The 25,387-nt window shown below is 43.8% G+C and overlaps 1 protein-coding gene across 2 annotated transcripts in view; it reads right to left on the bottom strand.

Moving 5' to 3' along the window:
• Positions 1 to 25,387, bottom strand: part of SPPL3 (signal peptide peptidase like 3) — a 150,741-nt gene that overhangs the window by 77,487 nt on the left and 47,867 nt on the right. The gene's annotated exons all lie outside the window — the stretch shown is intronic.

The raw sequence follows: 25,387 nt of genomic DNA, 5'->3' as shown, positions 1-25,387 counted from the left end.
CTTCAATACTTGAAAAATGCTACTGGTGGCTCAGGTTAGGAAAGACACTGAAAACAGCCTCAATCTCTCAGCGTTTTGGCCAATTGATGTAATGGACAAAGTCAGCTGTTGAATTTAAATTATGGATATAGTCATTACAACCCCCCTCCTCCCCTCTCCCCTCCCAGCAGCTCCTTTCATCTGCCCTTAATACACAAAGGGACACCAGAAAGTCCCCTTGCACATCCAAGACCACATTCTGAAGTTTTTGAAACCCATACTGGATTTTAATAACTGTTCCACTGTCGAGCATCTATTCCTGGTTGCTTTATGGACAAATACTTACATCACATAGCCTTCTAAAAGCATACCATACAGAGACACAGAAAGCACTGTTCTAACTCTTCAGCTCTCCGGATACAATGAATGCATTCTTATCTTCCCAACAGCCAAGCAACTAGTTTCTGAGCACAGCACAGATAACATTAGGCCTTTACTTAGAGGAATAATTAATGGACCTGACACCTGTAAATACTTCTTAAGCATCACCTGCAATCAACACCAACAGCTGTTTCTGGTCCACAATGCCTTCTACACCCTCCAAAGGAACAGACACCTTATCACTGGAAATAGCTATTTCACTGTTATCATCATCCTTATCATTAAGAAGGTTTACTGAGCACCTTCCTTTAAGGTGCAGAAGGTGCTTCTAAATGTTTGGGAAAGGGGTCCTGGTCCCTGCCTTTGAGAGATATACAATCCTCACAAACAGCATGGCACAGTGGACAGAGCATGGGCATGGGAATCAGAAGGTCATGGGTTCTAATCCCAGCTCTGGCACATGTCTGCTCTGTGGCCTTGTGCTTGGCACTTCACTTCTCTGTGCCTCAGTTACCTCATTAATAAAATGGGGATTGGGACTGGGAGCCCCATGTGGGTCAGGGATTTTGTCCAACCCAATTTGGTTGTATTGACCCCAGCGCTTGTTATACTGCCTGGCACACAGTAAGCACCTAACAGATACCATGATTATTCTTCTTCTTATTACTACTGGAAAGGAGGTTCCCTACTCACAGGAGAGGAAGACCAGGAGGAAAACAAGATGTTAAAGATGAGTCCCCAGGCTGTATACCAAGACTTATGGAAATTGGGTCAGATCACCACCAAGGAATACATGCCACTCTAACAAGCAAGGGTTCTGTTTTGGGGTTGTTCAAAGAAAACTCCTTGGGCTGGGCAGTAGTCAGCCTGAGTTCATGTGGCCCCAACTTCAGACCAAGAAAGAGCCTTCCAAGTCCCATCCTGCCCCTAACTCTGTGTTTCCCTTTCTTTCCCTCCTCTGAATGTCCTCTGAATGATTACATGTCCTCTAGTTTGGTACTGGATAGCCGGGTTTTAGCTGGTCGGTCCCCAGTGTGATACTGATATGGCACAGAGGCCCTTATGTCCAGTTGATATGGCAGAGGCCCTTATGTCCAGTATTTATTTTTATTTTATTAAAAAACACTCAGCCCCCACTCTGCCTCGAAAGACACACCATGTTCGACAAGGCCCTGGGAAGTGACCTCAAAGGCTCTGGAGCAAAAGCTCAGGGGCAGGGGATTGCGAGATCAGGGATTTCACCACCCATAATTCATAATAATTATGGTGTTTGTTAAGCAGTCTGTGCCAAGCACTATACTAAGTGGTGGGATCAATAAGAGATAATCAGGTGGGAAACAGTCCCTGCCCAAAACGGAGCTCAGTCTAAATAGGAGGGAGAAGGATTCATCCCCATTTTACAGATGAAGAAAATGAGGTACAGAGAAATGAAATGACTTGCTCAAGGTCACAAAGCAGGTAAGTGACAAAGCTGGGATTAGAACCCAGGCTCTCTGACTCCTGGGCCCAGGGTCTTTCCACCAGGCCAAGCTGTTTCTCCTAGGGAGATTTTCTAAGTTCTGCTGATTTCCTTAAGGATCCATTTGATGGCATTTTGTTACATTGCACAATTATATAATGTAATGCACAGCTGTTACTTCGAGTCAGAAAATGCACATCAGGGAAGCTGTCTGTGGTAACACCGCAGAATAAGTGTGTGAATGTGACACTGTGTGTATGTAGGTATGGGGGAGCGCCACCCCACCTCCCTACTTAATGTAGGTGTGCATCCATCTCTCTCAGCCTGTATGAAGCGATGCCTCTCGTTTCTCCCAGTCTCTACCCTAGGAACCCCCTTCTAAGTTTGCCCAGCACTGGAAATGAAAGGGGGCCATCCATCTTACTGCTACGAAAGCACACAGTGGTTAGTTCCAGTTCTCAATGGCTCCATGTCGATTTAATGGAATATACCAAGCGATTTCTAACAGGGATCAGGTCCTGGGGCCAGGTCTAAAATATTCTTTATCAGTGACTTGGACAAGGGAATGGAAGCGCATCTGACACCAGTGTGCATTGCAGAGTTCCTAGCATTTCAGAAAAAAGATAGCATCCAAAAGACCTTGATTAGTTGGGAAGCTGGACTTTCAATGGGTGAAGTTTCATTGTGACAAGAACAAGAGAGTGGTGCCTTAGGGGAAAAGCAAACACAGGATAAGGAAGACTAGCCAAATCAAAGTACAAAAGAAAAAAGACCTCAGGGTCATGATCACTCCAAACTATACGGCAGGAGAGGGGATGGGGACACATACCTAGCTGTCTTAACAGGAGGAAGACCTCCAAGAACTGGAAAGTTATCCTTTCACGACTAGTTCAGATCATATTAGAATACTTAACTAAAAACTGATAAACGCATTGTTTAAAAACAAAGAAATATTAGACTGTATGTTCCTTGAGGGCAGGGATGACTACCAATTTGACTGCACTGTCTTAGCAGGGAACTTACTGAGCAGGGAATGCTCAATAAATACCTTTGACCGATAGATTGACTGAAATACTAATCGATTAGAGAAGCAGTGTGGCCTAGTGGATAGAGCATGGGTCTGGGAGTCAGAAGGATGTGAGTTCTAATCCCAGTTCTGCCACTGGTCTGCTGCGGGATCCTGGGCAATGCCATTGTTCTTGTCTGTCCATCTCCCCCGATTAGACTGTAAGCCCGTCAAACGGCAGGGACTGTATCTGTTTCCGACTTGTTCATTCCAAGCGCTTAGTACAGTGCTCTGCACATAGTAAGCGCTCAATAAATACTATTGAATGAATGAATGAACTTCATTTCTCTGTGCCTCAGTTGCCTCATCTGTAAAATGGGGATTAATACTGTGAGCCCCATGAGGATATGGACTGTGTCCAATCTGATTCGCTTGTATCTACCCTAGTGCTTAGTACACACTGCCTGGCATATAGTAAGTGCTTAGCAAATGCCACAATTATTATTAACAAATACCATTTTAAAAAAATTAAAGCAATGGAAAATAGATCCATGAAGAAAGGTTAAAAGGACTGGGCTTGTTAAGCAAAAAGATAACATTAACTATCTTCAGCAGGGGATCTTTTGGAATAGAATCAGCCAATTATCAAACCTAGATCTCACTTGTGGTAATGAATACTAAGCTCTAACCTTGAGATATCTCTTTTAGATACCATGTTCGAGAACTGGTAAGCACCACATGGCTCTGAGGAGGTTGGTGCAATGACAAAACAACAATCTCAATCACCAGTGCACGACCTCATTAAAGGAACTCACTGGAAAGAGTTCTGTCCCCAGAGCAATGAAACAAGGCTTTTCTGCTTCTTTCAGGCTCACTCTATTACCAGGGACAAGCAACAGGACTTGCTGGGAAGAAGCAATTTCCAGGAAGAAGGGGACCCCGTTCAATGTTTCCATGGTAATATGAATCGGTTCTTGGCCATGAACTGCCCTCCCAGGAAGGCTTTTTACCCTAGACAACAGAAAGCTGGCCATTTGACCAGGTCTGTGTACTGCTCTTATGATTAGTGTGATGGCACCAGATAGCCAACTCCTTAACTGTGCCAGCAGAAAGGTGCCACATCAGTCTGTTTTGGACTGGTGGTGGCCAAATGCAGTGACAGTTCTCAGCAATCTATGCAAAATGCCATTACTCTTTTGTGGGAATGGAGGAAGTTAATAAATAATGATAACAATAATAAAAATAGTACTTGTTAAGCGCTTACTATGTTCCAAGCACTGTTATAAGTGCTGGGATAGATACAATCAATCAGATGGGACACAGTCCCTGTCCCACATGGGGTTCACACTCTTAATCCTCATTTTACAGATGAGGTAACTGAGGTCTAGAGAAGTGAAGTGTCTTGTCCAAGGTTGCACAGCAGACATGTGGCAGAGCTGGAATTAGAATCCAGCTCCTTCTGACTCCAGGCCCGTGTTCTTTCCACTAAGCCATGCTGCTTCTCAATTAGGCAACAGTTTACACAAACAAGGTGGATAAATATTAGCAGAGGACAAATGGGCTTTATATTTTCCATTTGACCAAAAAACATGTAAAATTTCTTACTGCCACTCTGTAGGGCTTCTTTTTAATTAATATTGGTAACATCGATTTCCAGCACAGGTGTATTAACAGGTATCCCATAATTTGGTCCTTATTATGGTTTTACTGGGCTTCAACATACTAAATTAACTTAGAGCTCATGAGAAACGGTTAAACATGCTGGTTGGCCTCATAACTTCATTAGGGAAATTACATCTGAATGCCTATACATGCTTTTAGAATTTGTAATCACAAAACCAAATACAAATTAAAGGGGGAAAAATATCCTCTAATACAATTGATTTCTATCTTATCGGTCACGATCTATGCCTATTCCCTGCTGCTTTACATCATGTCAGCTTCTTGCATGAGGAGTTTTAGGAAGGATTCTGGAAACGATGCCTAAGAGCATTTACATTCCATTCTAGGACCTATATTTTAAGTGAAGCAAAGTTTTCAAAGGCATAAAAATGGAAGCCACAAGTTGACATTTAATTGCATTCTAACAGCTAACCTCTCCCACTGACAAATCTACTCCAATAAACCCAAAAGAGGAAATGCCAAGCAATTAGGGCCCCTATGCTTCTGAAGCTATGACAAGGTGATTTAGAAGAGTGAAAAATGAATCTTTTCTGGGTCACAGATCAAGAAGGCAGAGAGCAAACTTTCAAGAATCCAATACCCAAATGTCTTCCTTCTGCTCCCTCCAGCTGCCAGAGATCCTCCAAGTGTGTCAAGTGTTTGTGGCGGGGGAGGGAGAAAGGAGAATGGATGGATGGACAAATGCAGAGCCTGGAGCTACAAAGACGACTTCTGCTTTTGCACAAGATTCCTAGCACAATTCCTGAGGAAGGGAGTCCTGGAAAAACAGGGAAGGACTTTTCATAAAGGCTGACTATCCTTCATCTTCCTCAGGATTCCCATCTGCACGAAGAGACGCTATTTCTACTTGAACCTTTCACCCAGTAGTTGTGCTTGAATATTCTCCAAGTCCTTTGTGGGCTAGGAGCCTTGACAAAACCAATAACCATGTGTTAGCTGCACCACTTTCTTGAGTGCTTTGCACATTGTAGGTACTTAATAAATAAATGATATGACAAAGATAATGACGGGGCCACTGGTAAAAACTAGAGAAAACCCCATATCTGTCCTGTATCTCTTCGGGCAGATGAGGAATCTCTGCAACCCAACTCCCAGTGCAGTAGATTCCATGGTTTTCTGAGTCACACTGGAGATAAATTGGAGTTCTGAGAATCCCAGAAGTTAACAATGCCAACTCCTGTTCCTGCTCTCCAAAAGGTGATTTTGTTTTTAACCAAAAAAGAATCAGAAAACATTTCAAAATGAACAAAGCTTTGGAAACTGGTTTTCCACTTGGGTTTAATTCTGGAGCACAAAAATCTCAGATTACTTAAGACACCTCGCTCTCCTGAAATTCCAGCACACCTCCATGTTAGGGAAAACCCACTTTGCAAAACTCGACCCATGTCAGACCTTGCGCTTAGGTGCACAACTGTTCACATAGAGCTGCATCCAGATAGACATGTGTTTTTGGAAGGCCATTCCCTATTTCTGCTCCCTGGGCTTTTCCCAAAATGTGGAGACAAAGAATACATGCTGGTGTACCTAAGTATAACTGAAAACAGGCTATTCTTAAAGAAGATGCACAACAGGTGTCCTTCAAAAAGGCCTTCTCCCAAATTACAAACAGGTAAGACATCAGCTATTAAAAAAATTTTCAACGATTAGCCAAAATAATTTGTTTCCTAGATGCATACCAAAGTAAAGTTTTTGGACCCACCTAGACTCTTACCCAGAGCTGATTAAAGGGCCTTTCTAAATCAATGAATGACATTTACTGAGCGTTTACTGTGTGCAGAAAGTACTGTAATAAGCCTTTGGGAAAAAACAGTACATGATCCCTGCCTACAAGGTATTTACAATCTACAAAAGTCAGGCACTGCCTGACCCTCCATGAAGTTGTGGATACAGTTTCTTTCACCCCAAACACCAACTGATTGCACCAGTAAGAGAGGAGAACAGAGAAAACAGCTAAGGGACCTTCCACAGAAAGGGAATTACTTGATGAGCTCTTCTGTTCAATGATAATCACGTTTTAACTGCACCTACCGGGACTGAGGGAAGTGTTAGTTGATATATCAAGCCTCCACAAGGGTGTCTAAATCGATCAATTGTATTTACTGAGCGCTTGTTGCGTGTTGAGCACTGTTCTAAGAGCTTGTGGGAGGACAGTACCAGGGTCGGTAGACACTTTCCTTGCCCAGATATAATAGGGGAAGGAAATCATGCCGAACTCGCTAACGTTCTATGAACAAGGAATCACTAAGAGGTCCAATCCCACAAAGAAGAGTCAATCCACCAGGAGTTCCCAGCAGCCCACAAAAGCAATCCACAGCCTGAGGAGCAAGATTAGGACAAGCGGCAGTGGTGGGCTGATCCAACTGAATAAAGAGGAGAGAGAAAAGTTGTTTACTCTCAACTTCCTCTGCCTCTCCTGTAGCTCATTGTTGAAATCCTGAGGAAAACCAGAAATCCTGCTCTTATTCTCTCTGCTTCCTTACCCTGCCCCAGATGATGATGATGATGATGAAGCCTCCCTTCGAAAACAATGGATGAGCCTTGGCCCTACGACCCCAAGTCCAAGAACCTGCGCAAATCAACAGAGTAGAAGCTAGTGGCTTGTGAAATGTGACTTGCGCGCTCTCATCTTTGCCAGTCACGTTCCCGCTAGGGCAAAGAGTGGGATGAGAAAGGAACCCGACTGAGTCAAGTTTTTCTAGCACCTAAGATGGGAAATTTCAATCATCAGACATCCAGAAGTACTTCTGTCCTCTCTCTTTCAAAGTGATGATGAATAAAATTGCAAAATCAAATATTTTAGTGGCATATGGAGGGTGACCTGCAACTGTACAGCTGTTAATCTCAGCCATCCAGACTGCTGCTTCAGTCATACACATTTTCCAATTTGTTGAAAATATCATTTCTGATTGAACATGCCTGGGGTTCGTCTGCAAAACAATGGGCTTATTAGGAAAAATACTGCTTGCAAAAGCAGAAAAATGCAACCAACGGGCAGGTTAAATTATGAAGCAGGAAATAGAGAGGTTATCACCATTATTTTCTTCTATTTTTCATGTTCTTCGCCTTTGTCTTACTGGATTTGCAAAAGAAAAAGTTACCGACATATCTGGCTAAGCGTGGAGTCTGAAGAAAGGCAATATCCTTTTTATATAGAAAAGTGGGGATGTCCACGGTTTCCCACAGAAGGTGTTTTACATAGGCACAATATGTTCAAAAGGCAGGAGCTACCGAAGACCAAGCTTGTAATTAACTCCCATCCATGCCCCCAAAATGTTAACTTGTGTATTTCTCTGGGACTCTACGCGAGTTACTCTTTTTGACTTGCATATAAAAAGAATAATAAAGTAACATGCCTCGCTGTGGATAAGCTAGGAGGGGCGGGTGGTGAGTCATGCCACAGGTACCAGGTGCTCCTGTCCAACCAAGTCAGGGCTGGTAAAAATTGATGTGGTTTAAGCATATTTTCCAAAACTGTCTGTGAGGTTAAGACAAACTGCTGTGTATTTCATTTCCTAACTGTTCAAAAGTTATTAACTTACCCCAGGCCTGTGGTGGCAGGGAGCCTAAAGTAATCAGAGTTAAGAAAATTCTGGTAATAGAGAATTTCAGAATTCTGACACAAAGTCCCACGCTGCAGTTTCTTTTTATGTTGGTCATTCTACTCAAAAGCGCGCATTTTGGGTTCTTAATCAACCGTCACCAATTCAAAACACCAGCTCTGTACCTCTTTGAAGAATACATGACTAAGATGTTTTGAAAAGCACTGCTCAGACTACCCTGGATATTTCTTTCGATTTTAATGGGAAAGGCCAAGCAAGAAAATAGTCTCTTTGGAGATTCATCATTCCCCTTCCTAAATGACCACTGGCCTTTGGGGCAGAAAGTGGCCCCTTGAAGTTGGCTGCAATGGCTTCATGATTTTCTTTTTCTCTACAGGATTTTTTTAAATGGTATTTGTTAAACGCTTACTATGTGCCTGCCACTGTACTAAGCGCTGGGGTAGATGCCAGCCAATCAGGTTGGGCACAGTTCGTGTCTCGTATGGAGCTCACAGTCTTAGTCCTTAAGTCTCTACATTCTGAGTGGCTCAAAAACTACCCTGCAGGTCTGGTACAAACTTGAAGGCCACCCCAAACCACAAGCCAGCAGACCCCCTGAGGTCAGGCCTGGATGGGAAGCAGCATGGCCTAGTGGCAAGAGCCCGGGCTTGGGAGTCAGAGAATGTGGGTTCTAATTCCGCCTCCGCCACTTGTCTGCTGTGTGACCTTGGGCAAGTCGTTTAACTTATCTGTGCCTCAGTTTCCTCATCTGCAAAATGTGGATCAAGACTGTGAGCCCTGCATGGGACAAACTGATTACCTTATATCTATCCCAGTGCTTAGAATGGTGCTTGGCATATAGTAAGTGCTTAACAAATACTATAATTATTATTATATGGGAGCAGGACCCAGCAGCTTTGGGGCCAGGGACTGCAGGGCACCTAGGGATTGGGTGGCCTTCAGTGGGTGAGGAAAGACACAGACTGCAGAGACTCAGCTGACCCTACTCCACTGAGACCCCATCCTTGCCTTTCTTACCTAGCTGCATTCCGCATCATCTGCATTAATAACACATCAGGCTGTGCAGCATTCTTAGCCCTACTCTGTTGTAGAAGGCAATGCTACCGCCAGGGAAATCCTATCCAAATGAAAGGGTCTCTCTGCCTAAAAGCTGCCCTTCTCCCTCCCGACTGCTTTCCGCTAGGCTGGCCTTGGTGCTGCACTGGTCCCTTCCTCTCCACTTAAACTACTCCCCACCCTGCATTTCACACAGCCATCAAGAGGCAGAGCCTGGATTGTCCGTGCTCTTTCTGCTAGGCTACCAGGCTTCTATTTTGTTGACGAGAATCTTTGATGGTGGGTAGGGTTTTTGTAGGTTTTTTTTCTTTACAGATCCTTGGTTTTCAATCAATCCTATTTATTGAGCGCTTACTGTGTTCAGAGCACTGCACTAACTGCTTGGGAGACAACAATAGTAGATAGTTGGTAGACACGTTCCCTGTCCACAACGAGCTTAAAGTCTGGAGGGGGATATTGACATTAATATAAATTAAATATATAATCATAATTAATATAAATAAATTAAGGATATGTACCTAAGTGCTGTGGGGTTGAAGTTGGGGTGCATAAAGGATGCAAATCCAAGGGCAAGGGTGACGCAGAGGGAGTGGACTTAATTATCAGTCATTAGCGATGGGCCATCTACTCAAAACAATTCATAACCATGTCGTGTCTTTGTGTGCCTGGGCCTCAAAAGAACAGTCATCATCACACAGCAGTTTCTCAATAATAACTGCGTCCAAGACTTTCAATGATGCTCACATCCTGCTGAAGTGAAACAGCTTCTTGGCTGCTTAGAAGGGAAGTCTGTCTCCACCTGCCATAGAAAGGGTTCAATACAGTAAGAACATCTTGCTCTATTTCACTCCCACGATTTTGCCGGGAGGGGTAGATGGGGCACCTTCAACTTTGACTTAGTAATAATTGTGGTATTTTTTAAGCGCTTATTGTGTGCAAGGCACTGTTCAAAGCAATGGAGTAGAGACAAGCAAATCAGGTTGGACAGAGTCCTTGTCCCACATGAGGCTCATAGTCTTAATCCCCATTTTACAGATGAGGTAACTGAAGCACAGAGAAGTTAACTTGTCCAAGGTCACACAGCAGACAAGTGGCAGATCTGGGTTTAGAACTTGAATCTTTCTGACTCTCAGGCTCGTGCTCTATTCACTAGGCTACACCGCTTCTCTAACAACCATTAATTAACATCTGGTAGCTAGAAGACCTTAACTGAGAGTTGCTAGAGCACGGCTCAGGTGATTGTGTAAATGTTTTTGTATGGTCTAAAAGTACAGGAGAGATCTTGGTGTTGCCCCATGTAGTTTTCTTGCATCTGACAACCCTGTAAAGACCATATATACTGGGTTGCACTTTGCTCTGAGGTCACATCATGATTCGGCTGGGGCACGATTAACTCTCTTCATTAGTATACTGTCGGAAGGTTTCTGGCTAGAGTTTTGCCAGCAATGGAAAGAAGACATTCAATGGATTTCATCATCAGCTCAATTATCCAAAATCAAATAATCTATTAATTTAAGATTGGGGGAGGAGGGGGCTAAAAAGGTAAAATTTATTGGTTCAACCATGTCTTTGACAATAAGGGGATTTTTATTTGGGCTGACATTTCTGTAATCTTTCTGTAAGAGAAGCAGCATGGGTCAGTGGAAAGAACCCAGGCTTGGGAGTCAGAGGGCGTGGGTTTGAATCCCGGCTCTGCCACTTGCCAGCTGTGTGACTGTGGGTAAGTCACTTCACTTCTCTGTGCCTCAGTTACCTCATCTGTAAAATGGGGATGAAGACTGTGAGCCTCAGGTGGGACAACCTGATTACCCTGTATCTACCCCTGAGCTTAGAACAGTGCTCTGCACATAGTAAGCGCTTAACAAATACCAATATTATTATTAACATTACTAATAATCTTTAAGCATCTCAATTTTAGATGAAAAACTATCAAAATCAAATCAATCAGACTTAATCTCCAGATTAACATGTCCAAAACAGAACTCCGTATCTTCCACCCCAAAACCTAACCCCCACCAGACTTTCCAATCACTGCAAGAAACACCATTATCTTTCCTTTCTCACAAGCCTATAACCTTGGCATTATTGACACACCTTTCATTCAACTCGCATATTCAACCTGTCACTAAATTCTGTCAGTTCTACCTTCACAACATAGCAAAAATACGCCCTTTCCTCTCCATCCAAACTGCTACCATGCTGATCCACGGACTTATCCAACCGTGACTCGACTACTGCATCAGCTTCCCCACTGACCTCCCTGCCTCCTGTCTCACCCCACTCCAGTCCATTCTTCGCCCTAGTGCCTGTTCCCTTTTTAAAAAATAAATACATAAATAACAAGTTCATGTTTGTCCACCCCTCAATTATCTCCTAACCACTGGCTTTAAAGCACTCTCTCAGTTTGCCCCCTTACCTCACTGATTTCCTACAATAACCCAAACTGTACGCATCACTCTGCTAACACCATTCTACTCACGATACTTTGGTGTCGGCTATCTTGCTGCTTACCCATTCCCACGTTCTCCCTCTGGCCTGGAACTCCCTCCCCACTCATTTCCAACAGACCACCACTCTCCCCACCTTCAAAGCCTTAGGAAAATCACATCTCCTCCAAGAGGCTTTCCCCGACTAAGCCCTCATTTCCCCAATTCCTTTTCCCTTCTGGGTTGCCCTTGCACTTTTTCATTCCACTCTCAGCCCTGTAGTACTCATAATAATAATAATAATGGCATTTGTTAAGCGCTTATTATGTGTCAAGCGCTGTTCTAAGGTAATCAGGTTGTCCCACGTGGGGCTCACAGTCTTAATATCCATTTTACAGATGAGGTAACTGAGGCACAGAGAAGTTAAGCAACTTGCCCAAAGTCACACAGCTGACAGGTGGTGGACCCAGAATTAGAACCCATGATCTCTGACTCCCAAACTGTGTTCTTTCCACTAAGCCACGCTGCTTATATACACAACCCCATAATTTATTTCAGTGTCTCTCTCCCCATCAAGGCATAATTGCAGGCAAGGAACAGGCCTACCAACTCTGTTATATTGTACTCTCCCAAGTGCTTAGTCCAGTGCTCTGTACCTTGTAACGATTGATAGATGCCTATGGCTGCTAGTTTGCTGAGTACCTTTTTGATTTAGGGGTTGTTTCTCCCTTACTTTCCTGTCCCTAGTACAAGAGATGAAAGGAGGGCAAACTGGGAAAACTGGAAGGAGTACAAAACTACTGGGGAAAAAGGGACAGGAGTCATACTTTCAAATATAGTTTCATCAAACTCAAATTTAAGGGAAAGTTTATCCCATTGTCTGGAAGAACTGCTCTTTCGCCCCTAACGAGAAACAGGAAGGCTCTACTTCTTGTGTTAAATTAGCTTGATGCCTTCAACGCTCCACATCCAGTGCAATAAACAATCATATGCTCAACACAACAAAGACAAAAATAACCTATTTCACTGGGGCCCTAAGTTACTACTTTGGAAGGCACAGGCAACAAGTGACAATCAGGTAATGTGACAGAAACATTGCCTTCTACAGCAAAGGACGGTTCCTCAAGAAGCACACAGGAAAATCCAATCTCACAGTCCCAAATCCATGACTGTCTGGAGCAGACTCAATAGTTCAGTAGCGTGGCCTGGGGAAAGAGCACAGGCCTGGGAGTCGGAGGACCTGGGTTCCAATCCCGGTCCTAACACTTGTCTGCTGTGTGAGCTTGGGCAAGTCACTTCACTTCGCAGTGCGTGAGCTACCTCATCCGTAAAATGGAGACTAAATCCTACTTCCTCCTACTTAGACTGTAAGCCCTGTGTGAGACAGGGACTGTGGCCCACCTGATTATCTTGTTTGTACCCCAGTACTCAGTAAAATGCTTCGTACACAGAGTGTGCTCAACAAGTGCAATAATAATAATAATGTTACTATTATTATTCTTTTAAAAGACCAAGCCTTCAGCCAAGGAAGCTGGCTCAGGACATAACCTTTGATCCATTCTACTGCTACAGTCACAAGACAGCTGGGAGAGCCTTTAATAACTCTTTAATGCCGGCCCAAATCAATATACACTCCAGGTGTTCAGACACCTAAGAATTTGCTTGGTTAGTTTTACTCCATATCTGGCCAAAAAAGGAACCATCTGTACTCTGAATATACTGTGAAGCCTATTTAAAGCAAACAGAAGAACTTACGTAGAAAATATTATTCTGTTTTTTTATATTGTAGAGAAGCAGCGTGGCTCAGTGGAAAGAGCTTGGGCTTGGGACCTAGAGGTCATGGGTTCGAATCCCAGCTCTGCCACTTGTCAGCTGTGTGACTGTGGGCAAGTCACTTCACTTCTCTGGGCCTCAGTTACCTCATCTGTAAAATGGGGATGATGATTGTGAGCCTCATGTGGGACAACCTGATTACCTTGTATACCCCAGCGCTTAGAACAGTGCTCTGCACATAGTAAGCGCTTAACAAATACCAACATTATTATTATACTCTCCCTACAGCTTAGTACACAGCCCCGCACTCAGTAAGTGCTCCATAAATACCACTGATTGATAGATGCTGAATTAAAATAACCACCACTTCCTCACCATTACTTTGCTCTTTCTGGTTATAAGTTTAGGACAATTTCTTTGATGGGAAAAATCCCACTGCTCAGCATATTCACCTCTAACGTTATCAGAACAAGGCTATGGTTCAGGCAAGTGTTCTTTAGCGCAACCTCGGTCCACAGAAGGTGTGTACTGCTATAGCCCGGTTAGTATGCTTAACGGGTTCCACAAAAATGTATGTTTAGGCAGTAGACCACTAAGCTGTTGTTGTCCCATAGGAAATAATGTTAAAAGCATTAAGGCATTCCCAAGATCAAAAAACAACAACAACAACAAAAATATAAATCTACCACAAAGCAGTGTTTAAGATAGTAGTCACAAGATCAGATGTAAATATTTGCCAATAAAGATGCTGAATTAGACTTTTATGTAGAAATGTCCATACTTAATTTATCTTTCACATTTTAGAGAGTAAAGGCGCTTGTGCAAACTAAAGATTTGCAATTCCCTAGACTAAATAAATGTCATTTTCTAATACTAAAATGATCACTCTATTCAAGTCAGTGAAAATACTACAAGAGGAGGAAAAGGAAAGTACTTAAGCCAAGGTTAACTCTGTAACATTAGCTCACAATCCTGTAATACCAAGATTAAATGCAAGAGGCTCAAAGAAGAGCAATTTAACAGGGTGTGTGCCCTAGATGACCACAGAGTTAATCAATCAATGGCATTTATTGAATGCTTACTGTATTCAAAGCACTAAACAAAGCACTTGGGAGAGTACAACCCAACAGAGTTGACAGGCAGAATTCTTGCCCAGTCATGAGGTTCCCAAGAATAGTAACTTGAAGCCATCGCCCTGGACTAGAGGCAGGTAGGCAGACAGATGGAAAGGAGCTCAGGTTTGACCCCTCCAATGTTCATGAAGAGGACGGCGCCCCTCCCCTCTAGTTTCCCAAATGAAGCTAGAGTCTTGAAGAAGAGTCAGGATGCAGGGAAAAAACAACAAAAAGAGAGACAGGAGATGGTGAATTTGATGATCCCGCAAGTCTACTAGACACCAGAGAACCCAAGGCAGGAAAGGGATGGTGGAATCGCCTACAGGCAGGTCAAACATGCCTTGGTCCTGAGACTACAAGAGGATCGAGGGCCTAAACCCAGAAAGTGATTATGGTCAATCTTCTTTGTTAGAAAAATGAATTCACTACAGTTCATTCATTCATTCATTCAATAGTATTTATTGAGCGCTTACTATGTGCAGAGCACTGTACTAAGCACTTGGGATGAACAAGTCGGCAACAGATAGAGACAGTCCCTGCCGTTTGACGGGCTTACAGTCTAATCGGGGGAGACGGTACAGTTGAAGAGCAATCGTGCCTGTGACAAGTGGTCTGACCCATGGAACTAGAGCTCCGGGAAATAAAAGACTACTTATCACCCCTGGACAGCACTGAGGCTGGACAACCCAAACAACCCAAGTGAGAAGGATGGCCCACCCCAAGGACCTAGAATTGTTAAAGAAAAAGGGATCTCCAGGTTGGTGTAACAGCTGGAAGCCATGTTGGGAATAAAGTCTGGATAGGTTGCAATATAACTACATTCCTGAAGAATCTCACAAGGAGGAAAGCGGTCATCAACACTGGGAATTCCCTTATGGACTGGGCAGTGATGACAGCCATGGAAACTTCCAGCGGAAGGATCTAAGGCCACAGCTCTTTGGGAGCTTCAATTTCTGACGTGATTAGTGTTGATGTCCCAAAGTGTAGGGAGTTGCTCAAATGGTGGGTGACGATTGAAGACACCCTTCATGAACTTGGTCACAAAGTAGGGGAAGCACTGGTATCTGCCTGCCGTAACAGAAAGTTCAAAGGTAAGACTGGCTATCTTGAAACCATCTGGTTCAAACGAGAAGTAGTCCAGAAGGGAATAGACATGACACTCGGGCAGATCAATGCTCCAGGGTTGGCCCCAAGAAAGACAGAGCATTCACTTCATTAAAAGCCACTGCTGGAGGCGGGCTTCCTAGCTGCCAGCATCTGATCCGGCGTATCAGTCAGTCCCTCTCTTCCTGCTTTAGAACCAAGCAGCTAGAGACAGAATCTCTGGGTCTGGATGTCTAAATCTACCCTTGGCACCGGGCCAGGGATAGCAGAGGTGGACTGCGCTCCATGATAATCAGGTTATCTACGGCATCGTTCTGGGGAGTGCGGTGGTCTGAAGATGAGTCACTAGTACTGACCTCCCCCTCGGTGCCTTAGCTGTGTTGCTCCCCTGGATATGAAGTGGAGAGGTGAGAGGGCATACTTGATTCTTGGATCCACAATTAGGCACGTGACACTGAGCACAATATTCTGGGGAATTTGTGGTAGGCCACTGAGGCCAAGTTAACTTCTGATGGCTCCACAAAGGTCACGACTCTGGTGTCTCAAAGATCTAGGAATCTCAGAGTGGCCTGGTGGCTATAGCTTGGCCTGGGAGTCAGAAGGACCTGCATTCTAAACCCAGCTCCACCACTTGTCTGCTGTATAACCTTGGGCAAGTCACTTCACTTCTCTGGGCCTAAGTTACCTCATCTGCAAAATGGGGATTAACTGTGAGCCTCATGTGGGACAACCTGATTACCCTATATCTACCCCAGCGCTTAGAACAGTGCTTTGCACATAGTAAGCGCTTAACAAATACCAACATTATTAATAAGCACTCAATACAATTGAATGAATGAATGAATGCTAATTCTGTTGGACTGTACTCTCCTAAGTGTTTAGTACAGTGCTCTGCACATAGTAAGCACCTAATAAATACCAATGACTGATTGATCTGTCATCCACGCTATCGGATAAGGATGGAGAAAGATGCAATGACAACAAAAGGGTGGCCTTACGACTGAGAGTCAAGCTTGTTGGCCATGGCTCTAGAAAATGTAGTATTCATTCATTCATTCAATAGTATTTATTGAGCGCTTACTATGTGCAGAGCACTGTACTAAGCGCTTGGGATGAACAGGTCGGCAACAGATAGAGACAGTCCCTGCCGTTTGACGGGCTTACAGTCTAATCGGGGGAGATGGACAGACAAGAACAATGGCAATAAATAGAGTCAAGGGGAAGAACATCTCGCAAAAACAATGGCAACTAAATAGAATCAAGGCGATGTACAATTCATTAACAAAATAAATAGGGTAATGGAAATATATACAGTTGAGGGGACAAGTACAGTGCTGTGGGGACGGGAAGGGAGAGGTGGAGGAGCAGAGGGAAAGGGGGAAAAGAGGGTTTAGCTGAGGAGAGGTGAAGGGGGGGTGGTAGAGGGAGTAGAGGGAGAAGGGAGCTCAGTCTGGGAAGGCCTCTTGGAGAAGATGAGTTTTAAGTAGGGTTTTGAAGAGGGGAAGAGAATCAGTTTGGCGGAGGTGAGGAGGGAGGGCATTCTGGGACCGCGGGAGGACGTGGCCCGGGGGTCGACGGCGGGATGGGCAAGACCGAAGGACGGTGAGGAGGTGGGCGGCAGAGGAGTGGAGTGTGCGGGGTGGGTGGTAGAAAGAGAGAAGGAAGGAGAGGTAACTGCCCCCTTGCCCACCCTATGCTAGCCCTTAGCCGTACCTTCAATAACATCCCACATACACAGCTTGAATGGCCTACTTTGGTGGAAGGAACAAAATGGGATCCGAGCATTATTCTGCTCTATTTCATTACGATGGTCAAATTGTTAGAAGCTCTGGCTACCAAATTTAGAGTTGGAAATGTTCTAAAAGGTCCTACGTGAATATACTGGAGAAGGCATGAAGGAAGCAAGATTCCTCATGAGGATCTTTCTGAGATTGGCTCTAACCAGGATGAGAATAACCTCGCGGCCAAGATTGAAGAATAGAGAGTCCCCGACCAAAGGGTATGGTTTATCCACCAGTTTGGAAGATAGGCTGCAGCTGACTGAACAAAAGCAACTGAAAAAAATGCTGTGTGTGCATGTTTCTATCTGTTTTTTGGCTCAGTGTGGGCACATGGGCCCAGAAACAAGTAGGACAGTAGGGGGGAACTTCAGATATTACTGCTGAGAAAGAATGGAGTCTGAAGACTTGTAATAAGCTTTGAAACCTCCCTTAGTCTCCCTTCAGAGTGTCAAAAGAAGGGTTCTCAATGCAGAGGAAAGTTTACAGAGTAGTGGAGGAGAAGAAGGGGTGGGGAGGAGGGAGAGAGAAGGGTAATAGAGAGAAAAAAGGGAGCTAACTAGGCATAGAGGGAAGGCCAGAGGGATAAGGAGGTGTGCTGCGAGACAGAGGCAGGGTTGGGGAAGAGTGATCCTCAACTAAGGAAATGGGAATCCAGAGTGTAAGCTCCTTGTGGGCAGGGAACTTGTCTGCTACATGACTTTGGGCAAGTCACTTCACTTCTCTGTGCCTCACTTACCTCATCTGTAAAATGGGGATTAAGACTGTGACCACTCCCCCCAACATGGGACATGAATTTTGACAAACCAGAATAGCGTGTATCTACCTCAGTGCTTTACTACAGTGCCTGGGACATAGTAAGCATGTAACAAATACCACAGAGTGAAGAAAGCCAATGTGGAGGATGGAGAAAGCCAGCGTGGAGAGCTCTGATGCCAAGAGTAAATAGTGTTAGCTTACTGTAGAGAGATAGGCAGTCATTCATTTCAGGAAGATGATCCTGACAGTAGACTGACGAACCCTTTGAGGGCACCCCTGGAGAGCAGAGTACAAGTATTTTGCTCCTGTTGTAAATCTCCCCATACGGTGCCTCAGTGCCTTGTATTCATTCATTCTTTCATTCATTCAATTATATTTATTGAGTGCTTACTGTGTGCATAGCATTGTACTAAGCCCTTGGAAAGTACAATACAGCAATCCCTGCCCACAGTGGGCTCACAATCTGAGCGGGGGGGGGGGGGAACAGACATCAATACAAGTAAACAGAAAACAATATAATAAATAGAATTGTAGATATAAACATATATACATAAGTGCTGTGGGGTGGGGTGGGGGGGGGGGAAGAATGAGTCAGGGTGATGCAGAAGAGAACTGAAGAAAAGTGAGGCTTAGTCTGGGAAGGCCTCTTGGAGAAGGTGCAACTTCAGCAGGACTGGGGGGGGGGAGGTGATTGGCAGATTTGAGGAGGGAGGTCGACCCAGGCCTGAGGTAGGACATGGGCCAGGGGTCAGTGGTGTGGCAGGCGAGATCGAGGCACAGTAAGAAAGTTAGCACCAGAGAAGCGGAGTGTGTGGGCTGGGGTGTTGAAGGAGAGAAGGGGTGTGAAGTAAGAGGGGGCAAGAGGATGGAGAGCTTTATAACCAACAGTGAGGAAGTTTTGTTTGATACGGAGGTGGATAGGCTACCACTGGAGATTCTTGAGGAAGGGGGTGACATCCCCAAACGTTTCTGTAGAAAGATAATTCGGGCAGCAGAGTGAAGTATGGATTGAAATGGGAGAGGCAGGCAGTTGGGAGGTCAGAAAAGAGGATGATGCAGTAATCTAGGTGGGATAGGATGAGTGATTGTACTAACGAGGTAGTGGTTTGGATGGAAAGGAAAGGGCGGATTGGCGTTACTCAATAATTATGATTGACTGACTGAATGAATGAATCCTAAGAATGGGGAGGCTTATTAGCAACATAATCCAGGCACCATGCTAGACCACACAATCTCACACAAAAAAAAGGCTCTCTTCTTGCAATGAGCCCAATTCATACTGCTAGAGCTTTACTAGCTGAATAGTAACAAAGAAAAAAATAGCAGTAGACCAAACCCGCCTATTACAATCAATGCTATTAAAAACCCAGGCAGAATCAGGGATATTTTTATAACCTTAGGTTAGGGAGTCTGCACGAGTCACACTTAAAAAGAAAAAACCTAGCTCTCCAAAAAAAGCAAAAAACACAAAAAAACCTCAAAACAAACAAAAAAACCTACCAGATGATTAGAACATACTTCTACCCACCAACTGAACAGTCAAACCTAAGAAAACAAATTTGGGTAGGCCTTCTTCCAGGCAATATTTCCTTAAGATAAGAATCCTGGGATTGTGAACCCTCATTTTCTATTTTAGGACCTGAAGTCCTGGCTAACCAGGGAGAGAAGCACAATGATGAGCCCTTCTAAGATCCTCGAGTAATCTTAAAAGCCACTTTAAGTAACAGCTTGCTCCGAAAATACCACAGGCCCCTTGGGAATCCTGAGATTATTTGCCTAGTCCTTTGTAGATAATTTACATATCTGCCAACTTGCCTTGCAAAGGAACAAACCGCTTTCCTCGTAAATGTTAGAAGTAAGCAAAACATATAGTTTAATCTTCCCAACAAATTCTAATTCACCCCAAAACACAAGTTGAGGACTACAATCAGCGGCACCTAGACACACATTCTCTTGTTTGGGAGTGTTAAATTTAAAGTACCTTGTCTGTCATGGCTCAGAAGAGACAATTGACTCATAATAAAGAATCCAATTTGATGAAAACATTTTGGGTTGCTAAGAGGAATCTTACTTTTTTCTGCAATTTTATGTCAAATATATTTTTCATACCCTCATGGGCAGGGATCGTGTCTCCTGACTATTTTACTGTACTCTCCCAAGCACTTGGGTTAGTCCTCTGCACACAGTAAGTGCTCAATAAATATCTTTGATTCATAAATGTTTTATATGTTTAAAACTACTGATCTAGCCATCCACTTACCTGCCTCCATTTCTTATTGAAAGGGAGTAACTGGTAGCCACAGCCACATTAATATCCGACCCAAACCAGGAGCCAAGCTGTATTAAGAGCCACTCAATAATTTGCTTGACTGGTTTTCCCACTACAGAACTAGCCAAGAAGCGTACTGGCTCACCTTGATTTCACAAAGGTCCAAATGAAATTGTCTATGCCATGTACATACAGTATCTCCCACATTTTTCATAAGTTTCTTGGTAGCAAATCTCCCCCGCCCCCAAAAAAAACCATCAGAAAAGCTCTGGCTTGTCAGTCACAAAAACACGGAGCTGGTTCTCACTGCATGTCTCTTGGTGGACTTCCCATGGAAAAACAAGGAAGATCACTCTATCAGACTGATTCCCCTCCTTGGTGGTATAGTTATTTGCTCTCTCTTAAGAGAAAAAGGGAGTGTAGCTTGTCCTCCTGACCTTTCTCTAGCCCCTTTCTTTTTATGCCTGCTTCCCCCAAAAGATCTTGGGGTGTGTGTGTGTGGGGGGGGAGAACTGACGGTGACAAAGCTAAAGTCCAAACAACCTATTTGCCAATGTCCAAGAGTCCTAGACCGAAAATAATTTGTAATGTGGCAGGTCCAACCTTCTACCTGTGTCAAGGAAAGAACTAGCAGGAAACCACTCAGGGGGCTGTAGAGCACTTTTCTACCCCAAATGACTTGGCAGAAGACTAAGCCTATTGACATTCACAGACTAGACCTGAGGCCGTAACAGCGGATGGTTTAAAGAGACAGGAAGTATGCTGACTGGGATTTCTGCACGACTTGCTGAGGTACCAAGGAACTCCAAGAGAAGAGATCTCTGGGACTCAAAACTCCAACCAGTGGCCTAGTCTTTAAAATTTATCAGGCTTGCTCCACAGAAAGTAGCTTGTTTCAAGCAGGCTATGCTGTCCAACACCTCTGTGGTTCATCAGCACAAATGAAGTAACCAAATGAGTCAATTTGCAACTGCTTAGAGTTCAGTTTCCTGCTTTACTCCAACCAACTTATTATCTCTACCTAGAATCCCCTTCCCCACTCATTGGTATTTACTGAGTGCTTATTGTGTACAGAGCACTGTACTAAGCATTTGGGGGAGTACAAGTGACTTGGTATACACATTCCCTGCCCACAACGAACTTACAGTCTAGAGTGGGAGACAGACATTACTTTGGTCAAACTAGGGCCTTCCTTGCCTCAAAACTGAATCAGCAGCAGCAGAGTTGATCCACTGTGGTCAGTTTCTTGAGAATGAAGAAGGTAAAATTTCAATTGGTGGTGAGATGGGGTGGGGGAGGGGACGAAAAGAAAGACTGCTTTAAAGAGGGGAAGTGAAGGTGGCGGGTGTTTACAGCCCATTTGTGGAGATGAGAGGGGGAAGGAAGAAATTAATTGGGGCAACAGCTAGAGGGTGTGGTGAAGACAACAAATTTTTTTTCCAGTATGGGCATTTCCTTTGTGGACAGGGAATGTGTCTACCAATTCTGTTATACTGCATTCTCCCAAGCACTTAGTACAATGCTTTGCACAAAGTCAAAAATAAATGCAATTGATTCCCCTACATACTCTCCCCAAAACCCTCCCCAACCACTACAGTCAAAAAATTGTGACGTTTCCCATTTTTCAAAGGGGAGTTATATGGGAGGTAGCTTTTAAAAAGTTGAAGGAGTATATAGGCAGTCACACAAGGTGGTAGCAGAAAGCGCAAAAAGCTTGTTTCAAGCAGGATGCACTATCCAACATCTCTGTGGTTCATCAGCACAAATGAAGTAACCAAATCAGTCAATTTGCAACTGCTTAGAGTTCAGTTTCCAGTAAACAACAGAGCAAACTTGCACAATGAATCTCTGGGCAATGTCAATGAACCTTTAATACACTGCTGCTAAACAATCCTGAGATCTTTATTTAAGCAAATCTATAAAGACATTCCTGCACAGAGTTGAGTCGATTCACAAGTAATTATGTCCCCTTATCCTTTTAATATGTTCAGAGAAGTAGTCTGACCTAATAGAAAGAGAACGGGCCTGGGAATCAGGAGACCTGGGTTTTAATTCCAGTTCTGCACTCGCTTACTGTATAACCTTGGGCAAGTCATTTAACTTCTCTGTGCCTCAGTTTTCTCATCTGTAAAACATAAATACTGATCTTCCTCCTACTTAGTCTGCAAGCCCTGCATAGGACAGGGACTGTTTCAGACGTACCTGTCTTGTACCTACCCCAGGGCTTAGTGTAGAGTACTTGGCAAAGAGTAAGGGCTTAAACACCACTACTGTTATTACCGCTCCTATTAATAATAATAATTTTTAAAAATCACACTCTAAAACACAGTGTTCTATGAGGAATGTCTTTTCAGGCAAACTCCACGACAACAGCTACGTTACTTGAAAATGTGGTGATATGCATGGTGGCTTTGTGAGATAAATTAGATTCTGTTCCAGGACCTTTAGAAAAATAATATGAAATGCCTTCATGTGCTCTATGCCATAAGGAGAACCATCACTAAATAATTCATCTATATTAAAGCAATTCAAAGCACAGCATCACGACTTTGTATAAATGAGTTATAATATGACGATAAGTCTTTGCAGAGGGTGCAGAAGTACAAGTTTCCGCTGACAGGTGGTGGTTTTTCAACTTCAGTGAAGAATCTGTCCAATTTAGATTGAGCAATAGCCTTTTCTTTTTTATAATGCTTTTGTTAAGTGCTTACTATAGGTCAAGCACTGTTCTAAACCCTGGGGTGCATAAAGGTTTATCAGGATGGACACAGCCCCTGTCCCACATGGAGCTCACAGTCTAAATTGGAGGGAGGAGGATTTAATCCCCATTTGGGAGATGAGGAATCTGAGGCACAAAGTGAGGTGACTTGTCCAAGGTGACAAATGGCAGAGTTGGGATTAGAACCCAGAGACAATGCTCTTTCCACTAGGTCATGCTGCTTTCCTCTTCCCTGGACACCTCAAGACCTTAAAGCACTTAATAATTAGCTAATTCTGTAATCTGTGAGCCTTTGAATTCCTCTCTCCATTGTGGTTCGTTCATTCAATTGTTTTTATTGAGCACTTACTGTGTGCAGACCACTGTACTAAGAGCTTGGGAGAGTACAATACAACAATAAACAGATACATTCCCTGCCCACAACAAGCTTACAGTCTAGCGGGGGGCTAGATATTAATATAAAAAAAATTACAGATGTATACATAAGTGCTGTGAGGCTGGGAGGAAGGAAGAACAGAGGGAGCAAGTCAGGGTGATGCAGAAGGGAATGGGAGAAGAGGAAATGGTAAGGGAAGTCCCCCGGGGAGGAGATATGTGGTGGCTTTTTTCAGTTGTCTGTTCATTCCCTTTCTTGAAAACTGATAAACTTACTGCAGTGCTTTACACACAGTAAGTGCTCAATAAATACCACTGATTGACTGACACCAAGCTTTTACTTCTCAAGATTTTAGCTGGGAGTGGAGAATCCATGACTAGTGCTTCATCTATTTCTGCATCTTGCAATGACTATCTAATTTGGAGTTCCTTATTGAATACTTCCTCAGAATGAGATGCATGCCTCAGAATGAGACGCACTTAAATTACGAGCATCTACACCATTCATTTCCAAATGAAGTTGTCTCTCCAGTTCAATGATTTCTTTGGTTATCTGATCAGGGGTCTCTTCAACACAGTGAAATTTTGATCAACTGTATGGAGAGCTTCCTAAAAAATCAATTTATTGATTGCTTATTCTCATTCCAGATGGAGAAGGGTGGGAAAAGATTTACCTACATGGATCAAATATTAAAAGTAAGGCCATTAGCAAGCTTCTGCATGGAGTGAGGCAGCAAATAATACATATTTATCCTGAGGTGGCTGTAACCTGTGTACAGAAACTTGGGCAAGTTTGAAGTCAGGGAGAACAAGGCAGGAAAAGAGACTCCAGATGGCAGGTCTTGGAGCTACCTGTACACCAAGAAAAATTATCTGCTTCAAAAGCAATTTAAGTTATTCCACCATTTTACAACCTGACAACTAAAAAAACTTCCTTATGTGCATATTGGTTTATCTTAAATATTGAAGCAACTACTACTGACCAGGTCACATAATGCCCCGTTATTCCTTCACATAATATTTGGGCTAATTTGAACCCCAGGTTAAAATTTCCTTTTCCTCCAGAGAACATTAGTGCTCCGGCAGTAGTAGTTTTACCTAACCCCACCCCCCCGAAAAAAAGCAAACAAATTAAAATCTGAAACTTTCCAGAAAGTCAAAGTTACTCAAGCAATCAATGGTATTCTTTGAGTACTTCAGAGTTGATAGCCATGATCCCCGCCCTCAAGGAGTTTATTTTAATGAGGGAGGCAGGAATTTAAATAAATTACTGGGAAGGGAAGCAACTGGGGCACAAGGACAAGCACTGTGGGGGTGGGAATTAAGGGGGGGTAATTGGGGGAGGGGCCACAATAGAGAGAAAAAATAGAGTGGGGGGGATGAGCGCTTAACCTGGGAAGGGTTCCTGGCCTAGATATGATTTGAGGAGAGTTCTGGTCTATTAGGTATGTAGAAGGACGGAGTTCCAAGCAGGAAGGCGAGTGTGAGCAATGGGGCAACAGCAGGTGAGGAGAGCATGAGGGACAGTAAGTAGGTTGGTATGAAGTGAGAAAATGGTGCAGGCTGGGTTGTAGTGGGAGAGGAGCGAGGATAAGTAAGGTGAAAAGAGCTGACTGGGTGCCTTGAATCTGACAGTGAGGATGTTCCACTTGATGTGGAGATGGAAGGGCACCATCGGAGAACTTGAGGAGTTGGGGGGATGTGCGCAGAACAACTGTTGAGAAAATCCATCCAAGCAGCAGAGTTTTATATGAACTGGAGAGGAAGAGAGGCTGGAAGGTCAGTGAGGAAGGTGAAGCAGTAAAGATGTCTTATGACAAGTACTTCAATCAGCATGGTAGCAATCGATCAACGGCATTTACTGAGTGCTTACTGCACGCAGGGCACTGTACTAAGTGCTTGGAAGACTACAACAGAATTGGTAAACATGTTCTCTTCCCACAAG

Source organism: Ornithorhynchus anatinus, chromosome 2 (assembly GCF_004115215.2).
Source record: "Ornithorhynchus anatinus isolate Pmale09 chromosome 2, mOrnAna1.pri.v4, whole genome shotgun sequence".
NCBI lineage: Eukaryota > Metazoa > Chordata > Mammalia > Monotremata > Ornithorhynchidae > Ornithorhynchus > Ornithorhynchus anatinus.
This window is presented reverse-complemented; position numbering and strand designations above follow the sequence as displayed.